At 40.5% G+C, this 20,753-nt stretch overlaps 1 protein-coding gene and 1 long non-coding RNA gene across 6 annotated transcripts in view; one reads left to right on the top strand and one right to left on the bottom strand.

Annotated features, from left to right (window-relative positions):
* LOC146557152 (uncharacterized) overlaps positions 1-15,499 on the top strand; it is a 38,880-nt gene extending 23,381 nt beyond the window's left edge. The window contains exons 1-5 of one of the 2 annotated variants that reach the window (XR_014889023.1): positions 7,502-7,690; positions 13,001-13,193; positions 13,319-13,382; positions 13,813-13,910; positions 14,405-15,499. This is a non-coding gene — a long non-coding RNA (uncharacterized LOC146557152). Of the gene's footprint in view, positions 1-7,501; positions 7,691-13,000; positions 13,194-13,318; positions 13,383-13,812; positions 13,911-14,404 lie in introns of those variants that run through there. The other variant, XR_014889022.1, reaches the window with a different exon arrangement.
* The window catches only part of LOC146557151 (nck-associated protein 5-like), a 106,763-nt gene that overhangs the window by 32,342 nt on the left and 53,668 nt on the right, over positions 1-20,753 (bottom strand). The gene's annotated exons all lie outside the window — the stretch shown is intronic.

The following is a 20,753-nucleotide window of genomic DNA, read 5'->3' as shown; positions in this document are numbered from 1 at the left end:
AGCGAAAATTCCCACAGACACACTCCAAAAACTTGTAGACAGCTTTTCTAAAAGAGTGGAGCTGTTATATCTCCAAAGGGGTATATAACGTGTACGTGGCTTCCTTCTTTTGTCCATACTCTTTAACATTCAGCTGCTTCTCCAGTGAGCCTCCTGTCCTGTCTTGCTTTATTGTGAGGTTCTAGCACTCTGGCTGGAACTGGTTCATTTGGGCTCAGAGAGCTCAGAGAGCCCAAATGACAGACAAAGACATCGATTGTAAAATGCATCCAAGATCAGAGAGTTGGAGTCCAATCGTGGTATGGAAGACTAGCTGGTGAGGCAGCTGGTCAGTTATTCATATATTCAATTCATTTGCAGCTAAAATTTTTGCAGTGGGGCTCCTGATGTTAACCTCCTAACAACTATCAGTTCACCTGTGATCCATCTACAGTTATAGGTTTGGGTTGAGATAACAGTCATGGAATTTTTCCTGTTTAAAAGCTTACCTTTTGGATGTTTTAAAGGAAAACTGTAACGGGAATGACAGATCCAACCACATACTGCACTTTAACACCCTTTATTAATTCCAGGTTGTCGTATTTACAACTCACGGCTGTAGCTTTTCACCTGCGATCCACTATACTACAACAACAACACTCCTTAGGTCCCGGCACGTTTAATAGGGGAGGCATGATGAGCTAATTGACAAACCATGCCTCGCCACACTGTAATGTGGAAATGAAAGTGTAAGCATTCATTTGAAAGGTAAGATCTTCTAAAAACTGTCAGTGTGATTAAACTTAAACTCAACCCCGAACCCAACCCTCAGCAGGTCGCCAACTGCTGGGTGTTATAAGCTCATCCTCTGATTCACACTGGTGAACACAGTACGTGTTCATCCACCTAATTCGTGACATTATGTGTTTCTTGGACGGCCCTTCGCTCTCCATTTGTCTCCGTCACAGTCCTTAAAAGAATCAATATGCTGGATACACCGCTGTCTCTTTCCATCCAAAGGCTAATTGAAGAATGGGATGACATTTTCTACTCCTGCGGTCAGATGGCTCCTGTTTAAAAACGCTGAGTGTTTTCATCTTTCTCTAGTCTCACAGGTGCACCATGATCTCTGTGAGAGCTGCTGAATGAGACATTTTAAAACAATGCCTCTATTCTGACACAAAGGGAGGCTATTAACTGTGCCAAGAGCCTCTTGGTGTCTCTGCTGTTCATTTATATTTCAGCTGCATAAAGACAAATGACTGTTAGATGAAGATGATGCCCCTGTGAGGGCTAAAAAGCTAGAAAATGAACCAAAATCAACATTCACATTATTCCACTGACTCATATCACTCTTGATATGAGTCCTTTGGTGATATTTCTGAAAGCAAGTTTTGTGCCTGTGCCAGATGTGCCTGCGTGATGAATGTTTGTCGCAAGGACAAAAATGCAATTTTGTAGAAAGAAAATTTCACAGAGCATTTTCCCTAAAAAGTCTCCAGCTAATGCAAAATGCTTGTATTAAAGGTTAAGAGAGATAGACATGGTTTGAAGGAAAGTTTTGAAAGCTTTAATAGAAACTGAATATTTTATCACGCAATTTATTTTGGAGTAAAATCCCCAGTTTCTTGTAATAACGGGCAACTTTTGAATGATTGGTTTACTGATACTGTCACGGTCCTGGGTCTTCTGACTCAGCGTTTTTAGTTCTTTGTGATGTTTGTATTATCGTACTTGTGTGAGTTATTCTATGGTTTCTAGTTTCGATCCCTTGCCCTTCATGTTTCTCTGTGTCCCCTCTGTGTCTGCATGTTTGAGTTCCCCTCTGTGTCTTTCAGTTCTTAGAGTCCTCTGCCTTATGGTTTATGTCTCTGTGTTTCTTAGTTGCTGTCTCCACTGTGTCAAGTTCGCGTCTCTGTGATCCTTCCTGTTTTACTTTGAAGGTCCGTGTCTTATGTGAATGTGTCCTGCTTTGCTTGTCTCGTCAGTCCTGATTTCTCCCAGGCAGTGTTGGGGAGTAACGGAATACATGTACCGCCGTTACGTATTTAAAATACAAAATACGAGTAACTGTATTCCGTTACAGTTACCGTTTAAAAATGTGGTATTCAGAATACAGTTACTTTGTTGAAATAAATGGATTACACTGCGGTACTTTCCTGTTTCATATAGTCGAGGGTCAGGACTGTTTGGGTTTTGTTTGACAGCTACGTTCTGTTGTTCCAGGCGGCAGCGTTACGGTTGCCATGGTTACATGGCGACGCTCTCTCTCTCTCTCTGCGACTGTGTGTTTCCTGGGTGAGAGAGCGCCTTTTCGTTGTTGTTGTTGTTATGCTAAGCTAACAGGCAGAATGCTACAAGCATAGCTCTAAAGAATGTGGCATCATGGGCAGTGTAGTCCGTGTTGCAGGGAGAATGGACTGCCATACACGTTATGTGTCTGTGAGCGCGAGGAGGGGAGTGGAAAGGTACGAGTTGTCATCGAGCAAAAACGGGAGCTGGAAGCATGTAAATATAATAATAACCACTGCAGCCAAGAAGAGAGCCCGACGAGCCCAGTTGTAAGTAAGCTATTAAGACTCGACTGTACACCGTGTTCGTGTTTTCCTCCGAAAACAATAAGTTCCGTTGGAGCAGTCTTTCAACGCCTCTCTCTGTCTCTCGCAAGAAAAGTTGACCCAGACAACAAAGTAAAGCTATTTTTCGGCTACGAGCCGACAGGGACCCCGCCGTATTAGTCAGAGGTCCCTTTACTACAGTTCGGAGTCGTGCGGACCTTCAGTAATAGTAATAAATCACACAGCAATAGTACATTCACGTTGTTGTAAAAAGCATGATAATATATTAAGTAATCCAAAGTATTCAGAATACGTTACTGTCATTGAGTAACGTAATGGAATACGTTACAGAATACATTTTGGGGCATGTATTCTGTATTCTGTAATGGAATACATTTTAAAAGTAACCTTCCCAACACTGCTCCCAGGTGTTCCCTCCTTCTGTGTCTCATTCCCCTCGTTACTCCCCAGTGTATTTAAACCCTGTGTTTCTCTGAGTCAGTGTCGTGTCGTCCCTCATGCTGTGTGGATCTCCCTGTGTCTCTCTGTGAGTTCTTAGTTTGTTGTTTCCCAGTTTAGTTTAGTTTGTCCTACCAGCAAATAAAGCTGTGGTTTTTGAGTTCATCCCCTGAGTCTGTGAGTCTTGCATTTTGGGTCCGACTCCTGCCTGCCGCACAGCGATTCATGACAGATTCAGAGTGTAGTGTTTTCCATATTTAAAGATACTGATGGATGTCCAGTCTGTCCTCTTTCCTGCGGAATCAGTTAATTACGTTTGTCAAACTGCTGCAGCTTTCTGCATCTGGTTTGTGTCTGCTGTGTTTTGCACTTTTTTGATGTTATTTTTACTTGCTGTTAGATTCGGGTATGACAAGGTTAGGTTCAAGAAAACAAATTTGCAAGAACTGGCCGGATTAAAGCCTCACTGAGATGCGTCCGCCACTTTGCAGAATTAAGCGTATTTTTGGCCTGCCTGGAAAGCGTTCCCCTTCATAATATTAATAATAATGTATACGTTATTGATCCCGTGGGGAAATTCCTGTCTGCATTTACAACATTCACTCACCTACTGAGCTATCCCTGCCCTTCATAACAACTCTGAGGAAGCAGTACATCTACAGTACACACACACACACACACAGCCCCGTTCAGCTATCTTAGTGAGGACCTTCATTGACATAATGGTTTCCCTAGCCCCTTACCCTAACCCTAACCATTAAAAATGAACGCCTAACCCTTACCCTAATACCTAACCATAACCTAATTGTAACCCTGACACTAAAACCACATTTTAAGCCTCAAAAAGGCCTTCAAACTTGTGAGGACCAATTGTGTGTCCTCACAAATGACAGTTGGTTCTCACAAGGATAGTAGAATGCAGATTTCGGTCCTCACAAAGATAACTCACACACACACACACACACACACACACACACACACACACACACACACACACACACACACCTTTTCAGTGAACAATATGAACCAGATCTCCATTCAACCTCATGAGGTGGGCTTTGTAGGTCTTTAAAAAGGGGCTGTCTAACAAGACTTGTGTATCCCGTTTTTATGTCCTATCCGATTGTTCAGTCTGACGTCACTAGCCGTGTCTGGGTCTAAACTCTGCTGCAGGTCCATATATCAAACGATCACTATGGCATTACTGAGAGTTGAAAAACTGTCTAAAGTCTTTCATCTTTAATAAAATGATCAGCGTTCTGCTCTACCAGGTGTAACAATTGAGTTTAACATCCAGGCATCCATGAAAACGGAATTTATGACATTTAACGGAGTTAGAAGTTAGCAGGAAGTTAGCTCACTAGCTTCTATCTAAATACAACATAGCATGTCCTGACTGCGGGGTTTTGGAAACAAATTAAAACGTACAGCTCTGCTATCACTTCCAGCATAAATGAAGACAGAAAACTAAACAGCAGTGACGTTTGTAGGGTTACTGAAGTTGGGCTAGCTGGTATATAATGATGTGCCACGTGACCGCTAGCGACACAGCTATGTTAGCATAATATAAACAAGCTAACTTTTTTTCCACTCGATAAAACTTAACGTGAGTGTTCTCAGTGGTCAGAAACAAATGTAATCGCATGGCAGGATGCTGTAAAAGGACCAAACTTCAGCCAGGAGAACAACTGAGATAATCCATCCACAATACGAGGTTAGTCATTCATATACTGCTGCATGGGCTGGGCTGTAGTTACATCCTAAGGTTTTAAAAACTGAGCTTAAATAAATGATTAGTGGTAATAAAAGCCGAGGGAGGTCAACAGTGATCACTGACTGTTTTAGGAGCTTTTTGAGACCAAATAGAAGAAAATACATAACATTAAACATGTTAACAACACAAAAGCCATATTAAACGCAGACTACTTTAGGCCCGGAAGTAGGATTCGTCGCGTCATCACTGAACAACCGGATAAGTGCTCTCTTTAGTTAAAACATCCTGTGTTTTCTTGTTTTTCTTCGCGTCTATTCTAGTTTCTTGACTGTCCGAGTTACCTTCCATGTGTCTGCCCTTTTTTCCTGTTTTTGGACTTCACCTCTCGTCCGTGCTGTATGACCTTGCCCTGGATTAAAGGTCTGAACTTTGAACTTTTAGTCTTCCTAATGCATTCTGAATTTTGATCCTCTTCTTCTGAGTCATTACTACCGAAGACTGACATTATCTTCAGTCACATTCTTTCGATCACTACCCAGAGCATCAGGGCCCCCTGAGCTAAGGTGGTCAGGCTTCACCACAGGCACAGCCTCCTGTAGGCCCACCACCCATAGGAGGAACCATGGGTTTTCGATTTAGTGTGCATTGAATGGCAGTCAGGGGCGGAGGAGGTCTTGATGGCCCAATTCCCGGTTGCCAAGACTAGATGTCAAACATTATAGAATTATGCATTCTTTGCTTTGGCTCGCCACAAAGTTCATGAGTTATAAATGTATTATGACAGTTAAGCAGGTTAAAATATGGACTCTGGGTACCAGAGTTACCCAAAGGTTTTTATTCCTTTCACTGTAAATAAACTACGTAGATAAGATGATATCATCTACTATGGAAGACCCCAGTTTGACTTAAATTTCATGGCTGGCGGGTTATCTTATTTGTGAAGGATCTTGTGTGGAAGTCTGTTACGGCACTCGAATCGCTGGCATACTGCAGATGCCGTTTTCAGTCAGAAGGCCCAAAGGTTCAAGTGCTGTGACCCTATTTAAAACGGCATCGATCGTTTGGAGAGCCGCCGAGGCCAGCTTCCTCTCGAAGTCATTAGTGTCATCTGTTAGCAATAATTAATGTGAATAGGAAATAATTGCATGGGGGAGCTGGGGACCAATGTGATTTGGTCTTTTCATTGATATTCACCTATTATTTGATTATCCGAGCTATAGCCTTTACTTTGAGAACAGTGTGGGAGAAAGCCACATTTGGCCGCGTGCGGATTAATCTGAAAACTAATTACAGTCAGTATGTCGAGGGGTATCTGAGATTTGACACAAGTGATGCAGTTTAACAAAACCCTCAATCAGAGCGGCGCTCGGCTTCAAGTCAAGGGCAAACTCGAGGGCTGTGGAAATGGGTTTTCCACTTCATGTTTTCAGATGGTTTTCCCACTCTGGAAAAAAAATCTGACAAAGAAGAAGGCAACTTCCTTTTGACCACGACAGAACCGACGCTGCAAACAAATACTTGCCATGTTAAAAAGTTCATAAAAGAGGACAGAACTTCAGAAGTTCTCTGGATATGTCTTTATAGAGTCTCAGAAAATCCATTATTTTAGTTTTGTTTTCTTGAAGCACATTTTCTTATAAATAATTTTTCTAAACGATTGATGGTGAAAAAACTGAGCTGTTAACATTTGGAGTTTTTGTCCTAATGACTGAAACAACTTATCCAATGTGTTTAATAAATACACTAGACCACCATCAGTGTATGGGTTATGCCACAGCTGCCCTCAATTAACAGTATTGTAATCACCAAAACCATTAATGTTTCTGTAACGGTTAATCCACCAGTATGTGAACGCTTTTTAATCCTAATGATATTTTTAATGCCAAAATATAATTATTGTTGTTATGCATGAATTTTCAAATTTAATGTTTTCCCCCCAAAAAAGCAGATTATTATTTTTTTTATTAAGAAATTACAGTAATTAGCTTGAATTCCTGAACAGAAAAATTTGCCTTAGTGATTGAAAGCTATGCTTTATTTAATTCTGACTGAGAAGTCCAGTGTGCCGCCTCAAATTTGGGTATAAAATTGTGATTTCGGTTTATTATTTGCTCCATAAATAATAATATAAGCTTTCGTTTTAAATAACTTTTTGATAGAAAAGTAAATTATTTGTATTTCCTTGTTTTTACGACAGGCGGTCTAATAAAGATGTTAAGCACTGTTGATGTAAAAATTAAAGAATTCTTGAAAGTCATAAAAAGTTGATATAAAATAAAGGAAATAAAGTCCTGAGGCTCTGTGAGGTACACTTTTGTAGACTGTAGGGACAGAAATAGACGTTGCCCTGATTCATAAAACTGCTCTGTTGGCAGTCTGCAAGTTACCTTCATCACAGCAGCACATCAAAAACACCAAATGCATCAAACGTGTTTAGAAAATTTTCTAAATAAAAAGATTTTCACCAAAGTTTTAAGAGGAAAGCTTAAGAGAGCATTTGTGTAAAAGCTAAAAGGAAAAGTGAGGCGATAACTAAATAAGCTACATGTATGTAAATGAAAGAGCTGAAATCACTTCGGTTTTGTGTAACTGCTGAACCGCGCTCTTGTCTTGCTGCAGGAGATCAGACTTTCTACAGCGTTCATTTAGATGAAACATGATTCTTCTTTTCTTCTTAGGGAGCGCTCATGCAGGAAGTGACACGCTCTGCGATCGCCGCAGGGTTCGGATCGCTGTTCCTGCGAGCAAGCGCTTGCATGTTTTCTCTATTTCTTTCTCAGCTTTAATAGATCTGTAGAGCCACTGGGAGGAATAAACAACAAATCCAAGTTGTTTCCACACACAGTGCTGGCCTACAAGAATCTGCCTGACTGTTACAGCACACCTGATGTCTCTCCTCAGATGAAAACATGGTTCCAAGGAGATGTTCTTCCATCCCATCACATCCATACTGTCAGTTTGACTGGTGATAGCTTCACAGGTGAGAGACTAAAGTGAAACTCTAGCACAAACTCAAACAGCTAAACATTAACCAACCAACCCTGAACCTTAATTTGAGAGGTGTGAAAACCAAATGAAAAGCTAAATCTCCACATTAAGCAACATTAAAAGAAATTAGTACATGAGCTCTTAATCCTTTATTCTTATAAATAAAAAAAAAAAATATAATACATGGTCTAAATATCTGTGCATATAAGAAATACTTTTGTGTTTACACTCTTAACTTGTCACACTGGTGAGATCCAGGAGCTCAGTAGCAGGTAACTGAGCCCCGTTTGCTCTTTTGGTCCATTTTCTTCTGACGAGACATTCAAGAAGTGGTGAATATGTCAGAATCTTTGGTGAAACTGCAGGTGAAGAGTTTAAAAAGAATAAGGTTTGAAAAGTTCTGGTTAATGTTATCATTTCACCCTTCTGTTTACTCAGTCACCATCTACAAACTGTCACTGTAGGTCTCTGTTAACTCGTACACAAAACACTCCTTACAGGGTGAAGAAATTAGGAAGTTGGAATGTCGAGGTTTTGCCTCTCAGCATCAGTGATGTTAAGGGTTCAACATAGTCTCAGTGAAGGTTGATTGGTCAGCCGCTGGCACCTCGGTATCTGCATCAGTCAGTTATGAGTGAGGGGTTGCATCAGCCAGGTCACAGATGTCCCCTCTGATCACATTTCAAACCTTCAATAAGAGTTCTTTATCACTATGAAACACATTTGGCACAGCTATGCTGAATTTCACGCCCACTCAGGTTGATGATGGTGTTTCCACCTGACACTGCGAAGGATGTTTCTTTGCATCAAAACTTGTTGCTCTACATTCTTGTCCAAAAAAGGTCACTTCAGGCTTAAAAAAAAACCCAGGATGCTAATGCTGAGGCTTCAAACCAGTGAGTACATCATGCTAGCTGTAGCCATCTTTGAAGTACAGTTTATAGTTACAGTGTATATAAATCAACAATAACAAGAAGGAAGCGGTGCTCCTGCTCTGGAATGACAGTCAGTCATGACAACCCCACACTGGTTTCACATCCACAGGTAATACCTTCCAGTTACTTAGTCTTTGAAGCCAGGGCTTCAAAAAGCAGAGTGACATCACATTTATGTAACAGTGGTGATGTCCACCTTTTATTTACAGTCTGTGGATTTCTCATACAGGAACGACGTAGAGAATGTGATCAATTTTTAAAATAAAAGACCCCATGCATACGATAGCTGCTGCTTCGGAAACACTTCCTGTGTGATTTGAAGCTGCCAGACATGCAGTGGATGTATTTAAACCTAAACAGTTGTTCCAACAGCTCAGCTGAATCGGAGACAACCTGAAAGTGAAAGTGTTCGTCTGCAGGTAAACTCAGCTCAGATTTCTGGTAAACTTTGCTGCAGGGCAACAGCGGCCACTCTCTCTCTCTGCAGAAGAGATACCTGCAGCGCGCCCATTACACTCACTCCACACATTTAAGTGGACTCATCCTGCAGATTTAGATTAATATAAAATATGAATCTACTAATAAATTATGAAGTATTATTTTTATAAATTAAGGTACTTAGTCAAATCTATTTACTTTCCTCAGACCCTGTTCCCTCATATGGGGACACTACATTAAGTGCTTTATAAAATCATATATAAATAAAATAATAATAGTGGGTGTACATAGGAGTGATTTTTTTTCTTGTGGAGCAGTAAAACTCTGATCTACTGGCCTGGGGAGGAGGGCTGTGTGGGAAAATGTTGGACACTGAATAGCCTTCACTGCGTGGTGCAGTGAAAATAACCATCAGAATAACTATGAGTGGTAGCAATGTAATATAAGCCTGCATTATGAACGCTGGATTAATACTAAAGAGTGGTGGTGCTTCTCCCATTGAACAGGCTGTTGTTTTTTTTCTAACTTTAAAGTGCAGTCCTAAATACACTCTGCAGGACTGGAAACCATCTACATGGGGGGTATTTTAAAGTTATAATCACTGTGTAAAGACAGGGCTCACAGACTTGTGTGGGAGGCCTCTTGTGTGACTTGTGTGCATGAATAAATCATCGAATCGCTGCTTCCATCCAGCCTCTCAGTCAGAATAATACAGTGTGTTCAGTGTCAGCTGGTTGGTCTGCAGCTTATGGAGGATTCTCCACAGAGCATATTCTATTACACCAATGCTTTTATCCCAGGCACCTCACAGCACTGCCACTCCGTGCACTTTCATGTTAGGTTTACTAATGGAAATCCTTAAGATCTCGGTGCAGCAGATCATACATGAACACCAATGATCACATCAAACAAGAAAGGATCAGCCTGGGAGACGCAGCTTACAAACTCATCATGTAGCTAATTACTGCTCTGACTTTAAAGAGCTAGTCAGCTTTCTTTGTTAATGTAAATGAATGCCACTACTTTTTAAAAATTCTTCTTCTGTCTTTCAGTCTGAAACTTTTAGATCTGAAGGTCTAAATCTTTAAAAAGGTTCTTAAAAGGTTTCTTTTTTAAAACGAAAGCTCAGTTCTTGTTTAAAACAGCAGGATATTGAAGTTTTCAACTGTTTAAAGAACTAAATATTGGATTTGGCCTGGAGACTACTTTCAGCTGGGCGTTTAATACATAATTGGTGTAAAATTATTCAAAAAGAAACTACAAGTGAGGCGAAAAACAATGAAGTCAATAGGGCTTTGGAGTTGACGTCACGCTGCAATGCATTGTGGGAGCGCAGCACCATTTTAGCAGGCCACGAATCAAAACAAACACTATGTGTTGGAAGGAAGATTGCTACGAATCAAACTTAAAAGCAGCTCAAAAGAAAAGGATGTTATAGAGACAGATTGCGTCCGGATGCAAAGAGACTTTACTTGCAAAAAATAGCGTGCATTGGAAATGTTAACCCGTATGAAATACGGCAGTGGAGTAGAAACCCTGAAGACCAACCGCTATTGATTTAGCCTGATATATTCTCGTACCTTGTCTGTGGAGTCAGCACATACACGGCGAAACAATTTCACAATTATAAATGTTTGGAGGCACACATCCAATTCACCAAGGATGGATACAAGATTTAGCTATTTTTAAGCCTCCACATTGTGAATTTGCCGTCATTCAAACAAAGGTAAGTCAGCTTGAGTACCGTAGGTAAAATGCGTTTGATTTTCCCCCGAACATTCAGATTAGTGCTAGCATAAATTCAATCATGAGGGGGAAATTACAGTGAGAACATATGGAGGCTCTGTTAGATGGATAACATAGTGAGTTCAGTGCACTGATGTGACATTGTCCTGAAGGATTAAGTCATTCTCTATGGTTAAAGAAATTGCACTAATTAATTCATATTTATTATAAATAATCCTAATTATACACCTTGCTTCCTTGTTTATGTCCCGTGTAACTCAAAATACATTCTATTTTAGTTTTAAACATTGGTTAATGCCCTGCAGAATCTCCTTTTCATATTAAGTGATTCATAATTGTCACTTAAAGTCGAACTTTATGCTTTCTCCCTGTTGAAAGTGATTACATCCTTGCCTTACATACTTTAGGTTCATTTTTTGCGGGCGGGTTTCTGAAAAAGAAAAAGGCAGATTTAGAATATAACATGCAGCGTTCTATAGATGGATACATAAAAAGATTAAAAATTACATGTATGTGCTAAATTTCTATACACTTTATTTGTTACATTTATGATAAATGGATTTGAAAGTAGATAAAACACATTTGTGTCGGCCTTGGGTCATTAGAGTTTTTGTCTTTAAATTAACTTTGTCTGTGTGGTTTTCAGGTACTGCACTCTCAAAGACTGAATGAACCAGCATTGCAGCCATGGGTCATTGTGAGCATCACAGGGAAGGTTGAAGACGTCCACTGCACCTAGTGTATATGGCCAGAAACTGCAGTTCTTCTAATGACCACTTGAGGGTCCAGTAGGGAATCAGTCCACATAGAGTCCCATGTTAAAATATTCAACTTTACAGCAGAAACAAGCATGTTTACAGCCTCGGGCATCTTTGCAGTAACAAAAATCTGACATAAAAGAATAATAAATGTTAGAGCTACAAGAAAACCTGATAAAAATAAGAAGATACTGACAAATCCGGTGATCTGGTGACTTCTTTAGTTTTGCTCTAAAAGCAAACACGTGTTCGTCTTTATTCTTTAAACATTGAGTGGTACTGTTAGCAGACCAATACCAGTATATATCTTAGGATCTATACTGGTTTGCACTGGGAGCAGCAGTTCCAGGAATTATTCTGGGGCCAGAATCAGGCAGGAGGAGAAGAGGGAAACCACAAAAGAAGTTCATGGATGTAGTGAAGGAGAACATGCAGAGGGTTGCTGTGACAGAGGAGGCGATAGGAGATAGAGGCCAATGATCCACTGTGGCGACCTCTAAATAAATGCACCATATAAGCCCACCCACTCACTCTGCATGGGGATAAAAGTTTGTATAATTTAGCTGTCTGCTTGACTTCCCCTCAGATTGTTTTTGTTGTTAGAGCCTTTTGGAGCGTTCGTCCATCTTGTATATACAGTCTATGTAAATGATTCTTTAACAACAGTTAAGAAGTGTGGTTGTTTCTGTTGTTCAAAAGTGAGAGTTGGCACTCATGTCTAAGTGTTATATCTCAGCCATAGGTTTAACTTGAAGAAGATACACCTGATTGTCACTTCTGGCTCAAAAAACCCAAAAGTAAAGTGACTGTGGCTACATCTATCTTTTATTTACAGTCTGTGGGTTTTCCAACAGCAGGAGAGTGTACTTGAATGCGAATGAACATCAGGTTATCCAGAGGAATTTGTGGATACACACAATACAGCAGGATCAATGTATTGGTGGTTTTCCATTGGACTGGATATGTGGATCCTAATTCTTCCATTTCCCCTTCCTTGTTTTACATTTGCTGTCTATTTAAAACCTAAAGTGTGAAAATCATGACATGCCCGAGGCACTGAAGTGGTAATTTGCAATTAAGCCCTTTTCACTGCTGCTGAACCAGCCCGCTGATCAGCAGACCATTCAGACACAAGGACAATGTACTTAAGCTTCCATGGACTCTTAAGTTCACTTTCAATTTCACAGTCTCATCAGAATTCGTCCATGCATCTCTCAAAGCTGCCCAAAGCAAGGTTACACTCATTCAGCCGCTCCTCAGACCAGCTTTCTGCGCTCGGGTCTCTTAAAAACAGCTTCCATCCTCTCTGATCGAGCCTCATTCAAACCACTGTCTCATCCACCTCCTCATCTACAAGGCTTCCAATTGTTAATACTTCTCCCTCATTCATAGCTCGCTGTTTTTTCTTTGTTGTCTCACCTTCAGGTCTTCACTGCTGCTGAGTTTTGCCTGCTGGGCTCAAAAGATGCAGCTCATTTTAGTGTCAGCAGGAGTGAAACGACAGAAAAAAACCAAGGCAAACTGACTGTACTGTAGGTAGTGAAGTGTATGGAGGACCAAAGCTGTCGAAATAAAACTGTGAAATAAAACAATAATGAAATGGCCTGGTAAATAAATGGTAATGAACAAATATGATATCAAGTGCACCGCAGATATCAAAATAACCTTTATTTAAAATGTAAAAATTATATTTCTGCTTTAAATTGATTCTGTATTTGTTAACTTTTGTATTTGTTGCTGTAGTGAAGTCGGAGCTCAGCCTGAAGGTTGAATCTGGTGATTTACTGGTTCATCTGTGCTCCTACCGGTGAGTGTATAAATAACATGGACTCTGCATTTTCATGTCTCAATATAAGTTGATATTTCTTTCAAGCGAAGCGAAGTGCTAAGTTATCAGCTAATGCAGGCATACGTGATTAGAAAGCTGCACCCACAAAGTGTACAGGTCCATAGCACAGACTTGGATAACTGCTAATCTGTGCAAAGTAACAGATTAATAGCAGGTTAGATTGTTTGTCATAGAATTGCATTAGAAAGTGCTCTTAAAAGCTCCAGCATCACAAACACCTTGGAGAGGTCCAGATCAAAGATTCAGATTTAAACTTAGTAGACAGCTAGATGCTAAAACTGTTTGGTGTAGCAGACAGTAGACATGAGTATTTCTGCTGTAAACTTGAGTGTTTTAACACAGAGATGCCTAAGTGCCTTAAACTGGAATTCTTTTCAATGGCCACCAGGGGGTGCCTCTTCTGGTTGCAAAAACACTTCAGGTTCTCTGTGCTGACCTGTGGAAACAGTTTCCTGATGGCTTCATGGGCTCAGTCACACAATTCAGGTCGTACTTCTCTCTTTTCTGATAATGTTCTGTCCTGCTTCCTGGTCTTCCACGAAAACAGAAGTCTCTTTTCTTATTTCTTCTTATTATTAATATTTATATACATTTATTAGTTTCAGTTTTCCATATAGGTGTGCTGCCGCACTTTAATATTTAATATCGTTAATATTTATGTTAAAAAAAAATGCTGATTAAAGAAAGTTAACACTGATTTACATGACTGCAAATTTCCAGTTCAGCTTTCTGAGCTTTGTTAGAAGCAGAAAATCTGTGCTTGTGAACCGTATGCAAAAGAGGTTACTGAGAAAAGCTGTTGTTTGTGTTGTAGATCGCACCTGTCTTGTAAATCTACATGCATTTTCCAGCACTTCAAAAATAAATTGGACTTTGTTATATGACTTCACAGAACTGCAAAATCAAATGCTGTTTGAAGCCCTTCAAAGGGTCAAATAAATCTGACTTTATTATGTATTTGCCTTTATCTGTCACTGCAGCTCTACCAGGAAGTTGATCTGAGGAAAGAAACACCTGCCACTGTTTAAACAACCTCGCATCACCGTCTCTCTCGAGTATCGCTCGGCGGCTGAAGTGTAATAACACGGAGACAGACGACCCTGTGACAGAGCAGTGAGACTTTTAACGGTGATGGCTCTCTGGCACAGAGTCAACTGTAGGCAAGGATGCTGTTGTAAACAGTCCAACTGTTTAATAAAAAACAGCCAGAGGTGTCATGGCCAGATCCTAGAAGAAAAGAAGGCACTGGCAGCGTGTACCCGCATGTCATAGTGGTCCTTAAGCATACTATAGGGCTACTATAGGGACTACTGCACATGTGTGAGATTAACCAGCTGAACATCAACTAAAATGGAAAATTATTTTAAAAATTACAGTGTGTAAAATTTAGATCTCAGTAAATTGCAGATTTTTTGACTGGATCTGGAGCTTCTCTCTGTCTGTGTAAAGTGAATTGGTGTAATCAACTGTTTAACTCAGCTGTCAATGCCGGGTGAGAAGTGTGCACCTTTATTTACTCTGGAAGAGGTTGTAAAGGAGTGAGACGTGGCCAAAGAGTCAGAGAAGAACGTTTCTGTTGGTAAGTGCTGCTATATTTGCAGCTGTTAGCTTCTGTTAGCTGCTCTTAGTGAAATTGTCTAAAGTGAATATAACTTTGCTGGGCTCTGACACTTAGTAATAACCTCTTATACAATGTGAGAATATAATGAAACTGTTTGATTTTTAGGACTCTTGAACCTAACATTAGCCGAAATAATGTACCAGCTGCAGCTGTTGTTTAAGGCTCTTTTCAGCTGTCTGGGGATGGGAGGGTCGTGGCCAGTTTCTAGCCACGCACGTAAAATGCGATTAGCTGTGATGGTGATTTCCTTCCCACCCAGTTTATGAGAATGCTGGTCAACATGACTACACACTAATCTGTGTATATTTATGAGTACTACATAAAATTAAATAACCTAAAAAAAATTACTGACTGCACTTTTTAAAGGGAAATTTTGACTACAGAACCCAGGTTGTGTGTTTATTTCACTGAGGTTGGGCACGCACAGGAGGAAGTTACCGATGCGAAACACTCAAACAACAGTAAACGAGCCTACAAATGGCCACATAGGACTCAAACTCCAGTTGCCTGGGTGAAAGTCCAGCAAACACTTTGTATCAAACACTGCAGAAACAAGTAATGAAATAAAAGCCTAAAGTAATCAACCACTAAGACTGGGTGATTAATCAAGTCTTAAAATCAGTCATGATTTTTGTTAATGAGCGATTATCAAAATAAGATAATTTTCACTATAAAGCTCGTGTTTTTTTCTTTTCATGCAGATAAAGTTACAAAGTTAAAGCACTCCCCTTCACCTGTACAGTGGTGTTTTGTCACCCACTCCTGTTTCAACTTTGTGACTGACGTGTTTGTTGGCTGTGGGACTTCACGTGGTTATGTCAAGACATACCACAGTGGATGCCGTGGGCTGGCAGGGATTCAATTTGGCCCAGTGAGACGACCTTTATGTTGGAAAACACTTGATAATCTGGATCTGCCGCTATAAGTATTGTGGTGGGGCGTGGTCTGCGGTGCCGATGCAGGGGAGGCGGACGCACCTGAGTGTTGTAGTTGTTGGCAAGTGTAATAAAAGCGTGTTTCTGAATGAATAATAATAATTGGATTAAATGAGATGAGAGTTGTTGACTGAAATATAAATTCTGGTTGTTTTCGCCTCTCACTCTCCCTTGTGCTCTTTCTAAGACTCTAAATCTCTTGAGACCTCATCAGCAGCATAAAAAATCCCCAAAAGAGCCTGAATAACCTCATTGTTCCTTTTCAGACTTTTTTCCATCTTGCTTCTGGTAGCTTGCTGAGTTTATACAATTGGTCATCTCTTAGTTTAAGCAGCCACACCAATGAGCTTTTGAAGGATCTCTCAGGACTTCTTTATCCCTCAATAAGGATCCTGAAAGTCCCACCTGATAGTTCCTGCAGTAGAAATCATCTCTACAGGGGTGATCATCTTAAAAATAAATGTATGAACAAGGACAATATAAATCAGAGCAGGTACCTGTGAACATGGAAATGTTTTTCTTATTTATGCATCTCCTTCTTTGTTCTCCTTTGGCTCTAGTGGTCCTGCAGTAAAAGGCACAGCAGACTAACAGCTAGATAAAAAAACGATTTGTTTTGTCTCTCGCTTGTTATCTCCTGAGCTGTGAGCGGCGTTGCTGTTACCTCACTCGGAGTCAGTCAACCTGACGGGGAACAGGTGTGCTGTCGTAGTGATTACGGAACCTAACAAGCACAACTCGCAGTCAAAAACAAATTTTCCATTTCAATAATTCATACATAATTACCCCTGTGTTACCCGACAAATTGATACACAGCCAGAGTGTCATGTCTCCAATATCAGAGCCCTCCACATTACCTTCTCCACATCGCTGATTGTCCCTCCGCTATGGGGACAATGAAATGACACATTTCATTTTTTTCAAGGGCTCTCTGCAGCTGGATCAGAGTGCAGGGGCTAATGGGTTTTGGCCTCTTTGCTCCCACTTTGTGGAAGTACGAAGGCCGTGATCTTTTGTTGCTGTAATCACACCGGTCCTCTGCTGCCCGAGCTCATCACCACACCAGGTGATGACAAAGAAAGACGGGACCCAAAATAATAATGAACATGAAATATTTGTGTCTGATGCCACCGACTGTGCACCACAGAGATGGTTAGGAACTATGAGGGTGTTTAAAATCATTCCCACTAGCTTATATATCAAATATAAATATGTCAGTAGACTAATTTTGGGTAAATGTCACCCTTATGGCACTGCAAGAACTAAATGAAAGTGTCACTTCTACAGAAAAGCGTCACTGCAGAGAAAAACTGAGTTGGAGAGCATTTTGGGTTTCAAAACTTTAACCCACATAATCAGTGCTGTAGAAGATCAAATCACAGATGGCAGCCACTGCAAAGCTGCACTTTCTGGACACGTTTTCATTCTTGTAGCAGAAGAAGGATGGACACAAACTAAACTGCCTGTGAACAGTTCGTGCATGATTTGAGTAGAGAGGTCTTATTTAGTATAGATTTTAGGTGTTTAGGTGTTTTAAGGTGTACAAGTGCAGACGTGCCACCTGTTCAGCTCCTCCTGGTAAAAAAATCTAATCGGTCAGTTTTTTTACTCTTTTTCATGCTGCTGTAACACAAGAATTTTCACCCATGGAGTCAATAAAGTATCTATCTTTCTAAATGAGACATCTCCAAACCATCTAAACCTTTATCCTCATTATTATTGAGTCATCCTACTTGAGGGTGTGACCAGGGGAGGACCCTAGGGCATGCTTCAGGCCGCTGGTTTACCCAAACAACAGAGCAGGAAGGTGATGAACACAAACACACCCCAACACACAAAAAGAGAAACACACACATGAACACTTATGCACTCGTTGAGTGAGTGAAAACTGATACACACCCATGCACCAAAATCAAAATGTTGATTTAATTCACTAAGAAGTGACACACAATGCTCCAGCTGCTGCAATGAAGAATGCTTTACTGACAAAGGCTCAATGCTGCACACGACAAAGTCAAATACAGAATTTGCTATAATAATAAGCCCAGAGGGCATTTGTGTGGTCTGGGGAGCAGAGTCCAGAGCGGTTTGGTTATGAAAACGATGCCCGTGCGAGATATCTGGGGCTTAAGGCCTCGACTCAATTGTTTACTGTACACTAAAAAGAAAAGAAAACAGCCTGAGCAGGGGTGCAGAGTGAAAACGATGAATTAACAGTGTGAGTCTTATTTCAGAGCGCCACATCATTGTGATGGAGATTTAATAAAAGGAGGAACACACGGACAAAGAAGAAGAGAAAGGGGGGGCAGCCCTTGAACACGATTGCCTGAGGTATTAAAGATCTGTACTAAATTCTGGTTTCCAGTGTGAGAAAAGTCACGCAGTGCCAGTAGTAGAGCTAGGTTGAGTGATGATTCTAAATTACTGTAAGTAAATCATCGTATACCCGTTCAAGTTTCATGATAACGGGGATCTAGACTTTGTTGAACTCTAGGCAATTTGAACAGCTAAGATTTGAGTGACCAAGTAGCAGTTGAATAAAAGTCATTGAATAAGTGTTGAAATAAACAGGCAGAATTAAGAGAATTAAAACATTTCAAGAGCTCAAATTACTTAATATGGAAATGGTTCTATTTTGTTTCACGAACGCAAAACATATAGGTTTAGGAATATGAAAAGGTTGAGGTGGAGTTGATTTGACTCTGTGTAGGTTTAGGTTGGTATTTTTATTGATGGGAGGAATATTCAGTGACAAGTCCTAAGACCCGGGCGTTGGTATTTTTGTTTTTGTTATCTTTTATTTTATTTTGTTTTATATTTTGAACAGTGCACTGATTTTTGTTTGTGAATCTTTTCTTTAAGCAGATCTGCACATCGGAAATTACAAGCATTACACGTCGGCGAGAAAATTGTTGTAAGTGAGTTTCTCCGCATTAAAATTGGCTCTGGAGGAAACCACTTATGGGGACAATTAGAAAATGAGAGTCCCTGCCCAAAAAAGGATTCAGCGAGGTAATCCGATCTCAAGTTCTTCTTTTTCTTTTTGAAATGAGCTCATTTTGCTGAGGGCGGAAATCTAAATGCGGCGATGGTTTCCGCTATCAGCAAAGAAAGAAAAATGGATGAATGAATGAATGGATGAAAGACTGGAAATAAAACAAACGGACTGACTGGTAAAAGCTGACAAGACTTGACTACGACTTAAGGTTAACCTCCACCGAGATAGAACAAGAGGGTGGATGAATTTATGTGTGATTCTTTTACAGGAAATGTTTTTATAGCACCTATGGGATGTGGATGCCTGACTGCGGTCAATGTGCTGCTAATGTTTGCTTTGCTTTGTTAAGAATGCGTGAGAAGGGTGCAGTAGAAAACAGACAAGTGACATGAAAACAAGTAATAATAACAAATAACTAATTTGGGGACAGTTTAACCTAGAGCCCACTAACTGGCCATTAGGGGCTCTCTCTCTCTCTCTCTCTCTCTCTTGGAGTAACATTGCCCAAAGGGTGAATAAAACAAATTGTGGCAATAATAGTGATTTAATGATCAGAGAAATCCTGAACATGATACTTGTCTGTTGTGCTGAATCTTTTATTACTCTTATGATTTGCAGGTGGTTGTAAATAAGCTGTTTGCTTTAATAGGTTTGCTTTTTAGCTGAATTGCAAAATACAACTAGAACAATTAATTGAGACTAATTAAAACTAACCTGACACTGAGGAGGTTCTATATAAGGAAGAATTAAAACAGGTATAAAGTGCATTTGATCTTTAATTGCAGGTGTGACCATGAAGATTTTTGGTACAGATTGCAGGTTGTTGCTCATTATTGAAGTGTGCTCATAAAGGCAAAAGCTATATAGGGGGTCTATGATTTGGTCTGTGTTTTAATAATTTAGGTATGGCAAATTAAAGGTTTTTAGACAATTTAGGGGACCAGTGAGAAGCATAATTAGATGATCAGAAACTGAGTACTAGACTTAAACTTAAGTTAGAATTAAGAATGCCCAATTTGTTTGAGGTCTGTTGTTCACTTTTATACACACATTGCAAATGTGCTTATAAGGAGACGGGATGGTCCAGTTGACGAAGGATCGGATTGATATATTGGAGGTATTGACTTCAAGTGAAGAGGGTTAAGTGCATGCACGCTTACACACATAAGCATGGCATAGGATTGGAATAAACAAAGTCAACAACATTAGGTTAGGAGAGCCAGCGCAGGAGAGGTGTTGGCTTTCTGTCTCTTGCAGAGAAGGGAACAGACACCAGACGAGGACACGGAGATATGGGGACCCTTCACAGCAACTGGGGTCAAGTGTCATGGCCTTGGGGCTCCTTGAGAAGATGGATCCCATAACCACAGCGATAACCAGGAAGGGGTTGGCGAAAACTAGGAACACCAGAGACCAACGAGGTTCGAGAGGCTTTTGGCAAAAAGGGGGACACGGCGGTGACAACGGACAACAAACACACAGATCTTTGTTTGAAAGTGGGGCAGAATAATCCCCAGATCTGTGTAACGACTGAAGGGTGGTCTAACCCCGGAAGTCGAAGAAAGAAGAATCCGAGGGCGTTTCTTCACTCCAAGAGGAGGTGGTGAAGGGGCCTGAAGCGTGACAGGCTGAAACTCGAGTCTGAAGCTAAAAGAACAGCTGGGTTGTGGGAAAATTGGAAAACAACGGAGGTGTTGGGGTTGATAAGTGTCATAACGTGTTTGTTTGGTTTGGAGACAAATCCTGGTGTGAGTTGGGCTGGCAAGCCAGCCCAA

This window comes from Mchenga conophoros, linkage group LG16 (genome assembly GCF_057382185.1).
Source record: "Mchenga conophoros isolate Kocher_MC1m ecotype Shallow Benthic linkage group LG16, M_conophoros_male_GT1.1, whole genome shotgun sequence".
NCBI classification, from domain to species: Eukaryota; Metazoa; Chordata; class Actinopteri; order Cichliformes; family Cichlidae; genus Mchenga; species Mchenga conophoros.
This window is presented reverse-complemented; position numbering and strand designations above follow the sequence as displayed.